This window comes from Orbicella faveolata, unplaced genomic scaffold (genome assembly GCF_042242905.1).
Source record: "Orbicella faveolata isolate gen_17 unplaced genomic scaffold, um_ofav_v1 contig_47, whole genome shotgun sequence".
In the NCBI taxonomy this organism is placed as follows: domain Eukaryota; kingdom Metazoa; phylum Cnidaria; class Anthozoa; order Scleractinia; family Merulinidae; genus Orbicella; species Orbicella faveolata.
The window spans coordinates 22,552,501-22,558,228 of record NW_028301577.1 but is presented as its reverse complement, the minus strand read 5'-3'; the positions used below and the strand labels follow the sequence as shown (position 1 = coordinate 22,558,228).

Below are 5,728 nucleotides of genomic sequence, written 5' to 3'. Positions count from 1 at the left end.
AAAAACGACATGCGTGTCAGATCAGTATGACTGCGGCCGCCAGCCTCCCCTGATTGCGATAAAATCACGTCCCAATTACGTTTGGAGGGAAACTCTTAGTGCTTTCCATTATGCCAAAAATTCCGGAAATTTCGTTCGGAAGTGAAATGGAAAGGTCCGTTTTAGTTCAGTCCGGATGGAATGCTCGGGACCACCTCTGGAGGAAGTCCACATTGATCAGTCGGATCGACCGAAATTTGCCGTTCCATGTTCACAAACCAGTTTGTTATCCTACTTTCCCTCAGTAGATTTCAGACACCTTTTCACTTATGTGGGGGATTGGCGAAAGGAAAAGAAAATGTAAGAGCCATTTCTCTCGGTTGGTCCGGTTTGATCGGTAAATGTCGTCCCATTTTTTCTTTTTTAGTCGCAGTACTGGTCTCTGGCCGGTCGGGCTGGAATAATGGGAAGCACCCTGTTTCATCCCGGGAGATACGGATTAGATTAGGTGATGTAGGAGAGGAAGAAACTTACCGTACCAGGAATGAATATTGGTCCCAAATCAGTGTTCTAAGTGATCCACACCAGAGAATTAAGCGGATACAAGTTTTGGCCACTGAACTAAAAGGCAAATCGAGAACATCATTATCAGTGAAAACTGCCACGCACTAGAAAATAAACTAACAAAGGGCTTCACGAGTGTGGCTTTAACTTTTGACTTGTCCATATCAATTTGTAAAGTAGAAAGTTTGGAAAATCTAATCCAGCTCTTGGAGAACAAAAGAATACAAGTAACGTAAAAGACAACTGGAATTTCCTGATATTTCGTTAAAAACCAGCTCAACATTACCCTCGCACGGCAACCAAGTAGAATACTGGTTCTCAAATTAGAAACGATAGATCCTTCTTTACAAAGGTGACTAATCGATGACATCAATGGCTCCCATGAGATCATTGATTATAAAATATTTAAGATAGTACGCGCGCTCTCATTGGTCGATAGGTGTTTTAACGTGAGAGCATGTAAACATGGTTATCTTTCTATGTTTCGAGAAATACTCTATAGATCCAATAGTACAGTGGACTTTTTCCCGTGTCTACATAACCTCATCTAGACAGAACACTCGCGGATTGGGAGAATTCTCAATAGTTATGCAAACCCTCCACTGCGACTCGGCTAATATTCTCCTAGCCCCCCTCGTGTTTAGATGAGTGCTTTGTAAACACGGTAAAATCCTCGATTGCTTAGGTAATCAATGGTTAATCGATAGGTAATTAGCTGATTACCTCGTTCTCACTTATTTTTGCGTAAGTAATTTCGCGAAGAAAGAAGAAGCGATTTGGCGATTTGGCAGAAAAATCAGGCTGAGGGAACTAAAATTTGCCAAACGTTTTTCCGGATCAACACTTTAGACAACCAGGTACTGTCGTCTCAGGAACAAACGAATCAACTGAAAGGACAACTGAGATTCTGTGACGTTTCGTTACAAACTAAGTGAGCTTTAGTGAGCGTTAGTGAGCTTAAGAAAACCCCGAGGCCAACGGCAACGAGAACGGCCGCAAAACAAAAGGTTTGATGAGCGCAACAATGGCTATGCACGTGCGTTGCACATAAATGTTTGTATATTTCGTAGCCGTTCTCCGCGAAAGTAAGAAATGGTAAGTGTGCAGCGTGCAACTATCGAGTTTTAAAATAAAATAAAATAACTGAGATACCACGCACGCTCTGATTGGTCAAAAGAGTTGCTAAACCTATGTTCTATTGGACCGATAAACCATGGTTCCCGATCATTGGCAGCTCTACACGGGAACTAGAGAACTCGGAACTCTTGGGATGACAAATGTAATAAGCAATTTTGCCCTTCACTGGCTTGAGATATCAATAACACTAATATCTTTTCATTCAACATATACATGGAAATTTGCAAGGAAAAAAAGGACCAGAAGTTGGTCGTCATATAAAGCTTTAGTTTTTTTTCTACGGCAAAAAGTTTACGCCGACTCCGGTTACGTTTGAGATTAAAATCGAGCAAGGTGTAAACCCTTTGTTCGGTGCTTTCCACGGTCTGTAAAGGACGAAGTTAGCTGGGCTTGACTGATCGATTTGGGTTGTCCAAAAAGCAGGAAAAAGATTTTTTTCTGTCAGAAATTTTGAGTTTAAACTCAATACATGCATGCATGCATAACACGATTTATTAAATCCATTTTGAAATCACTGGTTATCCTTGCAATCTGATTGGCTCTCAGTGGTGCGATTTATTCACGAATCGCACTATTTTTTGCTTTAAATTGCATCTTTTTCTCAGCCAATGAGAAAGGGCCAGTAAAACAAAACAACCAATCAGATTTCAAGAGTAGTTTAAAGTAATCAATAAAATTTCAGGAAAATGAAAGGCAAAAAGCCACTGTGCGGAGAATTTTGCAAATACTATTGCCAAAACTTTGTTGTTATTGTAGCTTTTTTTCCAAAAAAATTGACGAATTTAATTAATTACAGTTTCTGAATGACGATTATGAGCTCCTTTAGGCTGAAGACCTACTTTAATGGAAGTTCCCAACTTTCAGTGTCCATTTTGACGAATATTTTGGCGATTTTTCTTCAACATCTGCTCAAGATCCGTATGATACTGAGTCCAGTAAAACATAAACAAACGAAAACCACACAACAACAAATTCAGAGTCATCTCAAGAAGGTAGATGTTTCCAGGTTTCCGGTAGTTTCAAACGAAGCAACAAAACAGCTCAACTCTGTTGCTGTGAATAAACATAGTCAAAATACGCCACACTGCACAAAATAGTGCATGAACGAACGTCTTACGAAGCAGGTGCCAGTCCCGCCATCTTGGAAATATCTTAAAACAAATGGCGCTGCAAGAAGTTGACAAGGTCCTGAGTATTGAATCCTACGCCGAGGTTACAAAAAGAAACGTTATACTCTAATCACCCTGAAACGATTATAAAATATTTTGTAACTAATCTTAATAAACACAAACACAGCATCAGGGGCGGGCATCTCGTTTATTGATGCAGGATACAGCGAGCGTTACATCATCATAAAGAAAATACAGCAGTCAATAAACAGAAAAGTTAAAAAGCAAAGTTGACAGAGATGCCTTCGAGTGGCTCTTCCATAACTTACAAATTCTTAAATAGCCTACTAGCCCCTTAGGGATTCACGCCTAAAATACTTCTACAGTTAACACGAACCATACATAGTAAACATACTCCAGTGTAATAGCGAAACGTTACAAAATATATTTATACTCTAATCACCCTGAAACGATTATAAAATATTTTGTAACTAATCTTAATAAACACAAACACAGCATGAGGGGCGGGCATCTCGTTTATTGATGCCCGCTTTCGAAAATAAAGAAAGAGAACAAAGGAATCTAAGTGTGCAAACTTCTAGACACTGAAAGTAAAGATTCTAACCTATCGTAATATAGCTGTGACTAGCCGTCCTTGGCTCGATCAGTCTTCTATCTGCCGTGACATAAAAAGTGTAGATTGCTGATGCCTGCTCCTTAGCGGCCCATGTTCTTAAGCTATGTAGATCAGTTAAACAAGTGTATAAGATATCCTAGTTCCGCAAACGCATGCCTAGTCTAAAACTTTATTTTAACACGAATTTTTTGAGAGCAAAATATGCTACATCTCCGAAGAAAATAAATTCATAAAATTAAAACTAAAAATTTCATATAATAAACATCTGTTTTGCTCTTACATATATAAATCTTGACGAATGCATCGCAAAAACTAACGTTACAGCAACGAAGGCTAGCTAACTCGTTGCCGCGGAGAAAAGCCCACTAGGCAGTCACGCAAATTGCGGCTAAGCGAAGATTAGCAGGATTAGCCTTGGCGCCCGCAAACCTATTATATATCCTCAAGATCATCTCGGGAGTAACAGCGCCCCCCTTTTTGTGGAAACAGGTTTTGCAAGCTCAATTTTAGCCGCCTCGAGAACACTTCTATCACAAGTCAAATCACAAATCGGAAAGCCATACCGATGGTGTGCCCAATTTATGCCATAACAGGCAGAACCAAGTGTGGAGTAGAAGGAACTCTGCTGCAGCAAAATACTCCAAATAGGAGCAAAAGACGTCTCATCAGACGGCAAACAAGCGACTTCCTCAAAGCGCGAAGACCATTCTCTAAATGTTTGAAAGTCACTTGAATAACGCTCTGTTGTTGAAGGGGCCTTTGCTTCACAGGCACGCAAGGGAAGATCTTCCGCTGACTTGCGAAGTCGTCTGGATCTCTTGAGTGGGCAACCTTTGAAGTAAACACACATCCACTTTGTAGACTTGAAAGATAACAAAAGAAATGTGAGAAAAATTAGAAAAAAAAAAAAAAATGCAACAACACGCAGATCAGAACATAAGGAAGGCCCAGAGGCCTAAATCTTGCATTCAGCACACTATATACTGGCAGTCCTGCAAAAAATGGCATGGCTCAACGGCCTAAAACAGTGTAACCACCTAAGATAAACACGTGATAAACGGGCAGTCCCGCACAAAAATGACATGGCCCAAAGGTCTAAAACAGTGTAATCACCTAAGATCAACACATGATAAACGGGCAGTCCCGCACAAAGATGACATGGTCCAACGGCCTAAAACAGTGCAATCACCTAAGATCAACACATGATAAACGGGCAGTCTCGCACAAAGATGACATGGTCCAACGGCCTAAAACAGTGTAATCACCTAAGATCAACACATGATAAACGGGCAGTCCCGCACAAAAATGACATGGCCCAACGGCCTAAAACAGTGCAATCACCTAAGATCAACACATGATAAACGGGCAGTCCCGCACAAAGGTGACATGGCCCAACGGCCTAAAACAGCGTAATCGTGACCGCGCGGCATGACTTCTCCATAGACAGATTCTACTGGACACTGGACTGTACAGCACCGACAAGCAACTAAAATTCTCCGAGTCAAAAGGGAACTGTTATTTGCCCCATGGAAATAAACATCTTTACCGTTCTCAACGAAGAGAAAATCAATAACAAAAGATCTGAAACCCCACCTACGATCCACCAAAAAGGCCAAAAGGGAGCTGAAAGGCCAATAAAGAGTAACCAGTTCTATTGACAAAAACATACGTGGCGGATGACATTTTCAACTAACGAAACAGGTGGCACCAGCCAACAGGTTTCTCCTACCCAACTAAATGCTAGAGAATCTTCGAATAGAAACTGGGAAAAACTTGAATTTTTTTTTTTTTTAAACTGGAAAAGTAATCAATTGAACAGGGACCCCGATAAGAGGTTACTTCATGAAAATAGCTATCTTTAACTGACCAGTCATCAATCGACGATCTTGCATAAGTAATCAGCTTTGTCGTTAAATGAACGAGGTATCAACTCAGCCTCGATTTTGATATTACTTTCTTTGGCGGTATCAAATATATCACCGGCGAGTTGAAGCGAACACAGTTTCATACTACCAGAATCGACGATCAAAGGTACAGATTGGTTGTCAGTAAACCACTTAACAGAGCACCCTGAAAGAAGATGTGCAAACTTTTCAAAGCAAAACAAACACAGTGGAGTTCTCTCCACGTAGTACTCGATCTGGTATTCGTCTACATAGAATCTCAGTTTTTGTGCGAATACAGGCAATGTTACCAATGGCAATAAAAGCAGCCAATCCAATAGCGCTAACATCCGAGCATACAATACAAGATAGTCTGCGAGCAACGTCTGCAAAACACTGGAATTGAGATAAGAAACATT

The 5,728-nt window shown here is 40.6% G+C and overlaps 1 pseudogene; it reads right to left on the bottom strand.

The window, feature by feature from the left end:
• Window positions 1–2,978: 2,978 nt before the first annotated feature.
• The window catches only part of LOC149097658 (uncharacterized), a 4,954-nt pseudogene continuing 2,204 nt past the window's right edge, over window positions 2,979–5,728 (bottom strand).